Source organism: Hibiscus syriacus, unplaced genomic scaffold, assembly GCF_006381635.1.
Source record: "Hibiscus syriacus cultivar Baekdansim isolate YM2019G1 unplaced genomic scaffold, ASM638163v2 tig00110556_pilon, whole genome shotgun sequence".
Lineage (NCBI taxonomy): Eukaryota > Viridiplantae > Streptophyta > Magnoliopsida > Malvales > Malvaceae > Hibiscus > Hibiscus syriacus.
This window is the reverse complement of record NW_024062779.1, coordinates 5,033,101-5,048,029: the sequence shown is the minus strand read 5'-3', so window position 1 is coordinate 5,048,029 and position 14,929 is coordinate 5,033,101. Positions and strand designations below refer to the sequence as shown.

The 14,929-nt window shown below is 37.8% G+C and overlaps 2 pseudogenes; both read left to right on the top strand.

Moving 5' to 3' along the window:
- The first annotated feature begins 3,357 nt into the window (after nucleotides 1-3,357).
- Nucleotides 3,358-4,852, top strand: LOC120131464 (annotated as a pseudogene).
- A 7,459-nt stretch (nucleotides 4,853-12,311) lies between these two features.
- Nucleotides 12,312-14,056, top strand: LOC120131533 (annotated as a pseudogene).
- Nucleotides 14,057-14,929: the final 873 nt, after the last annotated feature.

The window sequence follows — 14,929 nt, the reverse complement described above, 5'->3', positions numbered from 1 at the left end:
TAAAAATAATAAAACATCAAATGTTTAGATCAATTACAACTTTTAAATTCTTAAAGAATTGTGGTTCGCCTTGCTTTCCTCCTTTGATTTGCTACTTGGAATATTTAATAAGAGTTTGTGCATGGATTGAACTTTGAATTTGATTGACGCCGACTTTTCCCAAATAAATAGGAAAATATGTTTAATTTGCCTTTTAATAATTATTTTCTAAAAAATAAGGGTCATGCACAAATTCAAATTAAAACAACCCAAATTAGCACTATAAAAGGAGGTAACATGGATTAATTAATAGCAAAATATTAACCAAATAAAACACTCATCAAACATTGAATGCTCACACTTCTAACATTCTTAGTACTCGAACTCAAGACCTCAAGGAACGATAACAATTTCTTAAAGTCGAGGTCATTTGATTAGTCCTAAAGAATGAAATTACAGTTACGAATAAAGGGGTTCAAAAGAACACATGAACAACCTTTTGTTACTTATAAGACGGTTAACAAAGTGATAGTCAAAGCAGTAGCGTATATATTAACAACTTGAACTTTAAGTAGAAATGATTCCTTAAATTGTCCTGAAAGGAATTCGTTAACCTTTGAATCTTGATGGGTTCATTGGACCTTTACACTAACCCATTTTAGTCACGCTTCTTTGTTTTGCAATTATATAATATATAAAGCAATAAAATCCGGCCTCGGTTGTTTTAAGAAAAGAATCAATTTTATATTTTGGTTTTAGAATATGATATTTTCATGGTAACTATAGACAATGAAACTCTAATATGGCAGACCATATGTTTTGCAAAGACAAACTCCACTAAACTGTGAAATTGATTGGATAAACCCATGTTTGTTTTATGGTAAGTATATTTTATGAAAGTAAAGTTGTTGGTAAAGGTGATCCAATAATGATAAATATTGTCTCCTCGGAAACACTTTTTCTACATACCCTGGAAAGAGCAACTAAAGGGGTAGACTTTATGCAATGCAAGGATCTTTAGCCATATCTTCACATATATTATGTTTGCTAAAACAATAATTAAAATGACTATGATGATGATTATTATTACCATCTCATAACAAGCACATGCCACGAGCAAATGATAAATTTTATGCAAAATTTCAACCCTACTTGATTTCCATCTAGAGACCCACTACAACACTATACGATTGTTGCTTACCTTACAAAAAGGTAAAAATCATGGGTTAGTAGTTAAACTGCTGGAACATTAAATAATCAATTTGCAGTTACTTTACACACACCATGGGCATGGAGTCAACATTATTAATCATATATTTGGCGATGCATGGTTGAAAGTTAGGGTATAGGTAGAGAGTATTGAGCCAATGTAACACTATATAGTAATCATAGTAGTGTTGACAGAGTGGGAAAGGGCCAAAATTGTGATTCTGGGAAGACGGAATCAGTAAGGAGAAAATAAAGGGCGTAATAAGAATAATCATGGCAGAAACACAGAGGGTTTCACTGTCAAAACAATGGTGGAAAAGTGTCTGATGCTTGAGTTTGCCGTTTCCTAAGGCAAGCCCACATATGCAGGTTGATTCTCATAACCCAATAATGGCCGTAGATAGAGGTAAATCACTCTCCTTTACATCATTTGATGGGACATAAAGGCAGCCGCACCCCTCTTTTTTTATTGCCTTCCTCTTGGATTTTACTCTCTTGGCACTTTTTTTTTCACCACTCCCTTTCTCCTGCTTCACACTCCTACCAATTAATTACTTTTTTTAGTTTAGAATGCATGATTAAAGACATTTATATCCATTGTCCAACATGTTTTAAAACGACATTTACCAATAAACTCAAATACTATCTTATAATCAGATTTAGGGTTTGTTTTTATTTTATAAAACAATTAATCGGTGAAATTTGTTTGGTTGCAAAAGGGTCATGAATTAGTCAAATGGAGAGCTTTCCACTCAACAATGAGGACTTTTCTGGTTCAAAATTGGGTCCAGTAGCTTTCCAGGGAAAATATTGGTAAGAAAGTTTGGTTAGCAGCTCCCTTTATAGACCATCGATACATATGAACATGGCGAGTGAGGGATGAAGACACAAAGATATGCAAATTTTCTACATTTATAGGTTTCTAAATGTGATATATTCCAAAAGAAGAAGAAAAATTGCACATACAAACATTCTTTAGGTCAACAAACGAGTTCCATGAGTTGTAAAATTCAATCCTTTCATTCCGACAATCTCTTTGTTTGTCAATAAAGGCATGCTGATTTTTTGTTTCCTAAATTTAACAAAAAGAAAGAAAAATAATAATCTCAATCTTCGGATAAGAACTCTAACATAATAATATGATAGAAATTTATTCACTTTTTTAACTGACCAAACATTATTCTTTGGTGCCACCAGCAAAAGAGAATAACAAAAACAAGACAGAAGGGGCAGATTATTTATTTTAAAGGCCAATAAAATAAAAATCCTTTTTCCCAATTTCCAAGTGAAGTTAAAGGACGATACCTATGTTTATTTTACCATGACTTTGTACTAAAAATAATAATTTTATAGACATGATTGAAACCAAACATTGTCTTGTTCAAGATTCTCGAAACTAATTAAGTCCTCTGAATTTTCTATATGGTATGATTGCAAAATATTGGTAAACAAAGGGTTATGACATCTTTATTTTAACTATAAATCAATCGTCTTCAACAGCTTCTAACCGTAGGTTGAATTTATAATCTTATAAATTTTTATGTCTAACCCTTTCGATTAAACTACTAAATATGTATACTTCATGTGAAGGAATATGTACTTGAGTTCAAATTTGTTGCAGAATTGCATTTTTCTATGCAATGGTATAATCTCAAGCCATTTTATTTACTTGTCTTGTTTCAGGAAGCCATGAGACCCAACAGAGAGAAGAATCTCCCACCGGGGTTCAAAAGCAGAGATGTGAACTTTGACTGTTGCTTTCATACTTTTTCATTTAAGGTAACAAATTCAAGTAAACACATCTAGGTAAGGTGGCTAAAAGAAGTAAAGCGACATGCAAATAATCATAATACCAGAAGATGGGAGGTGTGGTTATTGGTTAAAGTCGAAAATGGCAAGTAGTCAGTTCCTGCAATTGATGCGATGCATGATTCTTCAGGCTAGCTCTGAGGCATGCACAGCCAGAGACTGACCAACCATGGGATATGATATTAGAAATTGAGCAATCGTTAGGCTTTTGGTCTTTTCTGCTTTTGGCTAACCCCATTTATATTTAAAACAAGAAAAATGAAAAAGAAAAGGCAACCGAAAAGAGACAGGAAAAAAAGAAGAAGAAAACAACAGTTGTTGCTGCTGCACCTTATAAGACTTGGTAGAAACCACTCATAAACCCCATATTTGTTTATCTTCTATTACCCTCTCTTAATTCTCAATTCTCACGTTTGAACAGCAAGAAAAAAAAATCATTTTCAGGTTCAGTTCAGTTCTTTCTGAGGTTTCAATCTTTGAGAATATGGACAGTCAGAGAGGTCCTCTTTTAAGCTGGGCTTACTTCTGTCAAGGAAAGGTAAACAACACACACTCTTGCCGGTCCTCTTCTTCTTCTGTAAAATGGAGCCTTTTTGTTTAACATTGAGTTGTTGATTAAAGTGGGAATTTGGTGTTGTGTTTATGCAGACAATGGAAGAGCTTAGGTATTCTCTTTTTTATACTACGGTGGAGCTGGAACAGACTAGGATGGCAGCTCAGGGGGAGCTGAGAAAGAGAGATGAGCAACTAATTCAACTGGAAGAGTTGCTAAGCAAGGCAATGAGAGAGAGGGATGAAGCACAGGAGAAATGTCGGAAACTTTTCCTTGAGAAACTCCTACTTCAGCAGCAGCAGCAGGTTGGTCCTGTCTCTGGAGTTTCTGGCGTCGAGGATGAACGCAGAAGAGGAATTGAGTCCAACAATGGGTTCTCCTCCTCTGACTGTGAGGGGAGCATTGTTTCATCTCCTGTTCAACAACCACCATGTCAATCCATGGCAGAAGCAACCGTAGAGCTAGTGCCTGATAAGCCATTACCCGAAAAGGGAAAGCTTTTACAAGCAGTGATGAAAGCTGGTCCGCTCTTGCAAACCCTTCTTTTAGCAGGACCACTGCCTCAATGGAGACACCCACCTCCACCTCGAGTCCTTTGAGATCCCACCCATCACCATTCCTTCACCCCCACGGCCACAACTCCTCCACCAAGACTCCCTCACAAGCATTAGCGCCTGTGCTAAACTAAACAGGAAAAGGGGTCTTTATGATGCCTCTGATTCTCCTCCACACACCAAATTCCAACGATTACTTCTTCATTGACTACCACCACAAACCAACACTAGTCTAAAATTGTATTACTATTTCATTATAATTTACCATTTCTAAACTTCTTATAGGTTAGTCAGGGTGAAAAATCAGCCTATCAGGGAACGGTGACTGATTTCAGCATTTTTGTACATAGGGTTGTCAATTGTTTCAGAGAAACAATTATCCCAATTCCCAGTTGAACTCTTTGGAGAGAGCCAAAGAGACCTTTGTTTTTCGGTGAAGTTTTTTTGCCCTTTTTTTCAATCTCCCCTGAGATTGGTTTTCTGCTCCATGATGTGAAAGGGAGCTTTGAATTTGATTTCTCCAAGAACTTGGTGTGGCATGTGAAAATTTAGTACTAGTAAGCGTGGGAATGTTTGAGAATTGATAGATTAGTTTAAAATTAGATGGATTTTGAAGCACAAGGATTGCAACGGGTGTGGAGTAGTTGAAAGGGGAAGATGGATGGGTATGGCCAACAGCCATCAAGGTTTAAGAGGCTTGCTTGTCGGATTAGTGGATCCCACAAAATCGAATCAGGACCTGCTGCCTGTGTAATGATGTATGATCATATTTCTATTTTTATTCAGGGAAGCATCATTATTATTAGTATTTGTTTACATGTAGCGTAAATCTTATGTTTTGGAAATCTTCTATATTTAATATAGTAATGTCCCTTAAAGCTTACTTAGTATATGTAGTTGCTCCCACTTGAACTTGTTCAGTGTTGTTTCATCTTAAAAGCAAAAATCATGATGGGTTTCCCCCCCTTCCAATTCGTTAATGCTTGTTAAAGAAGTAATCAAGTTGCTAATGAGACCTTGAAATTTAATTAAATAAAAAAATTGACTAGACATGCTTCTACTTTACCCCACGGTGTCGTGTCGAGGTCTTAACTCCAAATAATCTAAAGAACACAAAATGTTTTTTTTACATTGATGTGGGCTGAATGTCTTTTGTTCTAGCAAGATTGCTCTGGTGGGTCTCATTTTTTAAGATTAGAGCCACTCGAGCCCAAAACTCATTTGATTAGTTGAAATTCTACAAGTAATCAGCAGGATGGAGCAAGACCAATAAACTATTTAAAGCATAAATTCCTTCCAAGATCCCCAACAAGACAGGTTGCTGTAACATCCGTTAATATAAGAAGATATGAAATAATGGGGACAATAAAGATATATAGATAGATAAATTGTGTAATTGATATTGTATGTCAAGGATTTGGCGTCAAAATTGATTTTGAACTTGGTGGGACTCATTTCGTTTTATGTGATAATTGCAGGAAATTTTCGGTGTTTTTGATGGACGTGAAGGTGCAAAGCCAGGCTGAATTTGCGGCCCAGAAATTGGATAAGAACATTTTAGATGAAGTTGTTAGGAGAAAAGATGAAACCAAGGTAAATGAAGCTGTCAAAGCAGGTTACTTGAAAACAGATGCCGAGTTTCTCAAGTATGATGTCGCTGGTGGCACATGCTTTGATCCAAAATGGAAACCTTGTTGTATCAAGTGCTGGTGATTGTCGTGCGGTTGTGAGCAGAGATGGTACTGCTGAAGCGCTCACCTCCGTTCACCGACCGTCAACCGAGGAGAAAGGAACATAATTGAGACCTTGGTGAGTTGTTTCTCAAATAAATCACTCTGGATTTTGCTTTGTTTACCATTTTCATTCACGATGTGCAACTGTGACGAACTTGATGTGAAGTTTGACTTACGTGATATTTGTTTTTGCAGGGTGGCTATGTGATATTCCCCCCACAGAGTTGGCATCGGAGACAGAATCGTGTTTTGTGTTTAGTTATCAGCTGTCTGAATGACCCCCTTCATTAAATCTGACCCACAAATAGCACATGACAAAAAGACCAAATGGCCGATTGCTTTTTGATCATTTTCCTAGAAATACCGAAGTCTTTAGTGGAAAGAGCAAATTGGGGGTGTTTGTTGGCTTGCACTATGCATTCATATTCTCTGTTTTCAGCGTTCAAACTTTATTAATACGTGTCAAAGTTTTTTTTATTAATCTGGATTAAGTATAAGATAATATTTGTTCAAAGATAATTCTCACGCTCACATCCCTGATATTTTTTGTGCTCGAACTCAGAACCCCATAAAACAATAACATTTTTTTACCGCCAAAGTCGCTTACTTCGTGCTGCCGTGTGTCAAGTTAAAAACGCATGTAATGAGTTACGTTTATGAAAATCCCTGCTACAAATTTCATCTTGTCTTCCAAAGAAAACTGAAATTTATTGGTTAGGTTACGTTATTAACTGGGCATTTTAATTGAAAGCACTATAATTGGTACAATATTAACATAATGATGATTAAAATAGAAAACTTCAAATAAATTACATGAGATGAAACTTAATGTTTATGGATATCTTATTTTACCACTTGAATCAAAATATAATACGTCTTTAAATAATAAATTTTGCTTTTATATATATTTTTAATTTGTTTATGGAATATATATTATAATTTATCATATTGTTACCATTAATATGTAATATCATAAAATTTATCTATCTTATCTCACTCTAATTGCAAACATATTGAGGAGAATGAAAAGATTGGCATCTCTCTCAACCATCATACTCAATTCTTTCTAGCTGCGACGTGTACGTACCATTTTCGGCCTTAGGTTTCAAACAACATCCTCAACTGTCACCACACACAAATTTTATACCATTGTTTTCTCCTTTCTCCCAACTGCTCAACCACGTCGAATCGACATTTTTTAGCTTAACTAGTCAATTTCTTAGGTGGACATCATGTCAAACGTTTCCCATTAGAAATTTGATTATGTTGGTGCCGCAGGATTTTGTTAACTAATACTTTAAATCAAAATACCATGTGGAGTGTGATAATGAGTTTTAATTCTATGTCAAGCGTAAATATTTGAGACACGTTTAAAGTGGGTGATTTTGGCTTGGAAATATTCTGTTGCCCACCTACAATTTTGGTTTCCGTGAACGGTGTAAGCTACTACTACAACCACGTGTCAAAAAACACCCCCGACAAGGCCAGAGAAGATCTTGCAGGTAAAATACCCATTCCCAATCATGTCAACGGCTTCCATCAACTCCAGGTGGCCCTCGGTTTAAGGATAAAACCCAGGATCACACTCAACGGCTCCACCCATTTCTTCCACATCAAAAAAACATGCCTTGTTCAAAGAAGAAGAAAAATTGTCCCGCCATTTATCAAACCGTTATTCGAATTATGTTGAAAATTTTAAAATGGTTTTCAAGTTTGGTAACCAACTTTGAAAAAATGATTTTCAAAGTTTGGTAAATGTTTATTTGAAAATAGTTTTCAAAGTTTGATAAATGTTTCTTTGAAAAATAGTTTTTCAAAGTTTGGTAGATGTTTGTTGAAAAATGATAATGGGATAATCACAATTAATCCCTAGGTTTTAGGGTATTTACAAGATTAAGTCCTTAAGTTTCAACTATAAATACCTAGCTCATTTAGCTTCAAAACCATCCAAAAATCATTTCTTTCTCCCTACTAGAGAGTTTTCTTGTGAGTAGTGAGTGTTTTGTAAACACTTGTAAATTTTCTCTCTTAATAAAAGATCTGCAGCAGCCCGGAGACGTAAGCACAATTGGCTGAACTCCGTTATCAATTTCGGGTATTATTTTTCCGCTTTTATTTCGTATTCTCACTAATCTGACTATAGGGAAATTACTTGTTACTCGTTTATTGTCGACGGAGGTGTTCTAATACACGGCGGTTCGCAGAAATTGTCAGAAACGATCCAAACGAAGCCAGATTCGAGTGGGAGCGATGGCTGCAGACGAAGGGAATGTGAAAATTGAAAAGTTCGATGGTGCGAACTTTGGATTTTGGAAGATGCAAATTGAAGATTTTCTATACCAGAAAATCTATATCAACCCCCTCTCAGGAAAACAACCAGAGGCATGAAGAATGAAGACTGGGCTCTTCTCGACAGACAAGCCCTTGGAGTTATCCGACTGATGTTATCCCGCAATGTTGCTTTCAACATAGCAAAGGAAAAGACCACGGCGGGTCTTATGACGGCTCTCTCCAGTATGTATGAGAAGCCATCGGCCTCAAACAAAGTTCATTTGATGAGGCGATTATTCAATTTGCGGATGACGGAAGGGGCATCGGTGGCACAACACCTAAATGAACTCAACACAATCACAACCCAGTTGAGCTCAGTGGAAATTGAATTTGATGATGAAGTTCGAGCTTTAATTCTCTTATCATCTTTACCAGACAGTTGGAATGCTACTGTTACAACAGTCAGCAGTTCGTCGGGAAACAACAAATTAAAATTCGACGATGTTTGGGATCTGGTACTGAGCGAAGAAATTTGACGGAGAGAATCGGGTGAAGCATCAACCTCCTCAGCCTTGCACACGGAGTCCAGAGGGAGAACTTCAGAAAAAAATTCAAATCGTGGCAGATCGAAATCCAGAAGGGGAAAATCAAGAACAGGAAATAAAGATTTTACCTGTTATAATTGCGGTAAGAAGGGCCACTTCAAAAGAGATTGCCGAGCACCGAAGAAAAATACCGGCGCACAGGAATCTGCCAATATGACGGAGGAGACATGTGATGCCATGATTTTAAGCGTCAACAGTCCGATTGAATCATGGATTTTGGATTCAGGGGCATCTTTCCACTCCACGCCATGCCAAGAAATCATGGAGAACTATGTCAGTGGGATTTTGGGAAGGTTCATCTTGCTGATGATGAAACCTTGAAGATCGTCGGAAAAGGAGACATCCGACTAAAGCTGCCAAACCAGACCACCTGGAAGCTGACAGGAGTGAGACATATTCATGGTCTCAAAAGAAATTTGATTTCTGTAAGACAGCTTGATGGAGAAGGATACAGTACAACCTTTTCAGGTTGTGAATGGAAGATTACCAAAGGAGCACTTGTCATTGCTCGTGGTAAGAAGACTGGTACTCTCTATGTAACCTCAAATTTAGAGAATATCATTGCAGTAGCAGATGCTGATGGAAAATCAAACCTATGGCACCAAAGGCTTGGCCATATGAGCGAGAAAGGGATGAAAACACTTTTGTCAAAGGGGAAGCTGCCGGATCTAAAGGATGTAGATGTCGGACTATGCGAGGATTGCATCTTTGGCAAAAAAAAAAGTCAGCTTTGCAAAGATTGGTAAGACACCCAAGGCTGAAAAGTTAGAGTTAGTTCATACTGATGTATGGGGACCATCTCCAGTTCCATCTCTTGTAGGCTCATTATATTATGTCACATTCATCGATGCTTCTACAAGGAATGTGTGGGTTTATTTTCTGAAGAAAAAATCAGAAGTCTTTGATACCTTCAGAAAATGGAAGGCCATGGTGGAAAATGAGAATGGTATGAAAGTCAAGCGGTTGAGGTCTGACAATGGAAAAGAGTACAAAAATAGGAGATTCAGAGATTTTTGCACAAACAATGGGATCAAGATGGAGACAACAGTTCCCATGACACCGCAGCAGAATGGCGTAGCAGAGCGCATGAACAGAACTCTGAATGAACGTGCCAGAAGCATGAGGATACATGCTGGATTACCCAAATTTCTATGGGCTGAAGCTATTAACACTGCAGCTTACCTGATCAACCGTGGGCCCTCAGTTCTTTTGGATGACAGATTACCAGAGGAAGTTTGGAGCAAGAAAGAAATAAACCTTTCATACTTAAGAGTGTTTGGTTGTATTTCTTATGTACACATAAACTCTGCTGAAAGAAGTAAACTTGATGCCAAGTCCAACAAATGTGTATTTGTTGGTTACGGTGGTGATGAGTTTGGTTACCGATTTTGGGACTACGAAAATCGGAAGATCATTAGAAGCAAAGACGTCATTTTCAATGAAAATGTGATGTACAAAGACAGGTCAACTGCAGAATCAAGTAATACCGAAGCTGAAACAAAGGAATTTGCTGAGTTCGAGGAGATTTCTGGAAATGATGTTCAGATCAGTCCTGAAGCAGTTCAAGAGAAAGAACCAGGCACACCAAAACTGAGACGCTCCTCCAGAATTCCTAAATCAACCCAACGGTATTCTCCTTCTTTGCACTACTTGTTGCTGACTGACAATGGTGAACCAGAGTGCTATGATGAAGCAATGCAAGTGGAGGATTCAGTCAAGTGGGAGTCTTCCATGAAAGCTGAGATGGACTCGCTTATGTCAAATCAGACATGGGAATTAGTTGAATTACCACCAGGCAAGAAAGCGCTCTAGAACAAGTGGATTTACAGGATCAAAGAATAGCACAATGGGAGCAAACGCTATAAAGCAAGATTGGTTGTCAAAGGTTTTCAACAAAAAGAAGGTATTGATTACAATGAAATTTTCTCTCCAGTCGTGAAGCTATCTACAATCAGACTGGTGTTGAAAATTGTAGCTGCAGAGAATTTACATCTTGAGCAGTTAGATGTAAAGACAACTTTCCTTCATGGTGATTTGGAGGAAGAAATCTATATGAGGCAGTCAGAAGGCTTCATATAGGTAGGCAAGAAAAACCTGGTATGCAGGTTGAAGAAGAGCTTGTATGGTTTAAAACAAGCTCCTAGACAGTGGTACAAGAAGTTCGATAGTTTCATGAGTAGTAGTGGTTTTACCAGATGCCAAGCAGATCATTGTTGCTACATCAAGAGGTTCGACAATAGCTTCGTTATTTTATTGTTGTACGTTGATGACATGCTCGTTGCAGGCTCAGACATGCAAGAGATTATAAACTTGAAGCAAAAATTGTCAAAGCAGTTTGCTATGAAGGATTTGGGAGCTGCAAAGCAAATTCTTGGGATGAGGATCAAGAGAGACACAAAGTCGGGGACTTTGATATTATCACAGACTGAGTACATCAACAAAGTACTCTCCAGGTTCAACATGCAAGATGCTAAACCAGTAAGTACACCTTTAGGTGTTCATTTCAGACTCTCCAAAGAACAGTCACCAAAGACGGAGGAAGAACGTGCACACATGGTGAAGGTGCCGTATGCCTCAGCAATTGGAAGTCTGATGTATGTCATGGTTTGTACCAGACCAAATATTACTCAAGCAGTGGGAGCTGTTAGCAGGCACATGAATAATCTGGGCAATGTACACTGGGAAGCAGTCAAATGGATCCTCATATATCTGCGGGGTACCACAAACAAAACACTTTGTTTCAAAGGTGGAGATACGATACTGACAGGCTATGTAGATGCTGACTTAGCCGGAAATGTTGACATCAGAAGGAGCACTACAGGGTATGTCTATACTCTAGGAGGAACCGCAGTGAGTTGGGTTTCTCAACTATAGAAGATAGTTGCTCTCTCCACAACTGAAGCAGAATATGTCGCTGTTACGGAAGCTAGCAAGGAGATGGTTTGGCTCCAAAGTTTCTTGGAAGATTTAGGCAAGAAACAAGAAAACAATGTCTTGTATTGCGACAGTCAAAGTGCTATACATCTAGCAAAGAATCCGTCTTTTCATTCTAGGACAAAGCACATACAATTACGATATCATTTTATCCGGTCTCTTTTGGAAGATGAGATTTTGAAACTTGAAAAAATCAGTGGAGCTCAAAATCCGGCAGATATGTTGACAAAGACGGTGACTACAGACAAACTGAAGTTGTGTTCAACTTCAGTTGGCATGCTAGAGTAACAAGACTAGAAAAGCTGTTGCATAGATCGAGGTGTGAAGACAGATTAAATCAGTCTTCAAGTGGGAGATTGTTGAAAGTATTAAAATGGTTTTCAAGTTTGGTAACCAACTTTGAAAAATAATTTCAAAGTTTGGTAATGTTTCTTTGAAATGGTTTTCAAAGTTTGGTAATGTTTCTTTGAAAAATATTTTCAAAGTTTGGTAGATGTTGTTGAAAAATGATAATGGGATAATCATAATTAATCCCTAGGTTTTAGGGTATTTACAAGATTAAGTCCTTAAGTTTCAACTATAAAAATTTTCTCTCTTAATAAAAGATCTGCAGCAGCCGTAAGCACAATTGGCTGAACTCCGTATCAATTTCGGGTATTATTTTTCCGCTTTTATTTCGTATTCTCACTAATCTGACTATAGGGAAAATACTTGTTACTCGTTTATTTCCTAACAAATTATCCATTTGTAATTTCCACGTAAGACTAGGTATTTAAATACTACAGTTGAAACAGAAAGCAATACAAACCGAAAAAAGAAGAAGAGAGCTATTGAGTTTCAAGATGGAGAAAATGATCAGCGGTACCGAGAAGATTTCTTGGAACAGAGGGAAGTGTTTAGGCAAAGTCTCATTCGGTACTGTAACATTGGCAACCAATGAATCTGACAGTGCCTTTTTTGCAGTTAAGTCCGTCGACTTAGCGTTAGCGACATGTCTTCCTAGCCGGCTGGAGTCTTTGGATAACGAAATAATGATCTTCCGTTCTAGACTATTCAGAAAAAAATATAAAGATTTATTAGGTATTTAAATTTGAAATTCAGCATGAACAAGTGACCTTATTGATTAGGGGGATATTGTAATTCTAGAGGTCTCGATTTCAAGACTACGAATGTAGAGATATGAGTGTTAATTTTCAAATAGTTCAAAGTATTTATATATATACTACTTTATATTCACCTTAAATTTATAATAAAAAACTCAAAATTCACAAAACAACTTCTAATTTATTTAATATTTAAACTTATAATAAATTAAATTATAATTAGTCTAAAAATTTGAGAACATGTACTTATCATTATTTAGTTCGACTACTACTTAATTAAATATTTAATAATTTTTTATATTTTTTAAATTTAAATATTTATTTTTACATTAATCAATATTTAAAATTATATTAAATATATAAATTCAAACTGGGTCAGGTTCTTTGAGCCCAAGGGAGCTCCGTCCCTGCTCCGTTGGTGTCTGTCCTCTCCCTATGTCGTTGAGTGTCTGACGTGACCACGAACGAGTCGCAGACGACCACTTACCGGAATCTTCACATGGAGTACTTACCGGGTGGGACCGTTGCTAAAGAAGCTATTGTTAAATCCAAATTGGCTGACGTGGAGGAGAAGATTTTGCGGTGGTACACGCGGTGTTTAGTTTCGGCGTTGAGTTACGTGCACAGTGAAGGCATTGTTCACTGTGACGTGAAAGGAAAAATGTTTTGGTGGGCCATGATACAGCATCCGTAAAGCTGGCGGATTTCGGCTCAGCCACGTCTGAGATTAAAAAAGAAAGCTCGAGTGACAGGTCTAGGTCCATGATATCGCCACGTGGAAGCCTCTCTGGATGGCCCCGGAGGTGATTCGCGGTGAGTATCAAGAGTGATGTTTGGTCCTTGGGCTGCACCGTCATCCAAATGGTCACCGGGAAACCTGCTTGGGAGGGCCAAGGCTTCAACTCACTGAATCGAATGGCTAACTCAGATGAATTGCCGGAGATACCGACTCAGCTATCCGAAATCGGTAAGGATTTCGTGGATAAGTGTTTGAGAAGGGATCGGAACCAACGCTGGAGCAGCGATCAGCTGCTGCAGCATCCATTCGTAGCATCGGCTTCACCACCGAATATGATTGGAGGATCGTCTCCCGCTGCGTTCTCGATCTCACCACTTCGGATTCCCAAAAAGACGAAAATACGGAGAATTGTGAAGCTTCAGCGCGGAGAGAATCGGTAAATTAGCGACGGAAGAAAGGGTAATTTGGGAATCAGATGGATGGGTGACCATAAGGGTTACGCTCCCGAATCACGTGCGAACTGGGACAAGTACGGAATGTCCGGAATCGATGAGAACAGAGAAGGAAATAGTGTTGTCCGATTCGTTTGAGTAACACTGTCGTGTGGCAATGTAGTAATTACAAGGGTATGAAAGGGCAAAAATGGTCGGGTGATGCGCTACTGTGCGAGTACTGGGCTGATTCTTCCCACACAGAAACGTCACGAAAGGGGAATTAGCGGTGGGAATCCACATATTTTGTTACTATTGAGTAACACAACTATTTTTGTGTAATTTAAAATTATTCAGATACAATTTATTGGTAATTTTCAATTACTCATATTCTTTACACTTCACACTCAGCCTCACAAGCTTTTTGGTCATGCCAAGATCAAATCAAACCTTATTTGAAAGGAGACGTTGTTCTAAATTTTATCAGCCATCACAAAGCAAATACGTTCGACAAAAGTTTAAGGCTTTGTCATAGACAACTACCATTGACAATGGCACGCATTTTTCGGCCAACTTCTTAATTTAAGTTGGTTTACTTACACCAAGGCCAACGAAAAGTGATTCTAAGATGGAAAGGATAAGAAGATGCAATTTGAGGAAACTAATTTAGGATGTTGGAAACCAAAAATCTGTTTGCACCGAATCCAAAGTCCAAATCGTCTGCCTCTTGTCTCCTACTATTAGCTATTACGCTGCTGATTTGTTGACCATTGGCCATGTGAAAAGGTACACCGCTAGATTGTGTCGGTTCAACGCACAAGTTGATGTGTGAGTGTGGGAATGTATAATCTTTCCATTCATCAAAAGTGCTCCAATTTTAAGCTCAATTTACTTATCCATCAAGATTTGCATGCTTGCTTGGGTGACAGGAATCAGGAGAGATTCATAGAAACCAAATAAATTTTGAACCTCATGATTGGTCGGGAAATGAAAGAGACTGATTTCAATA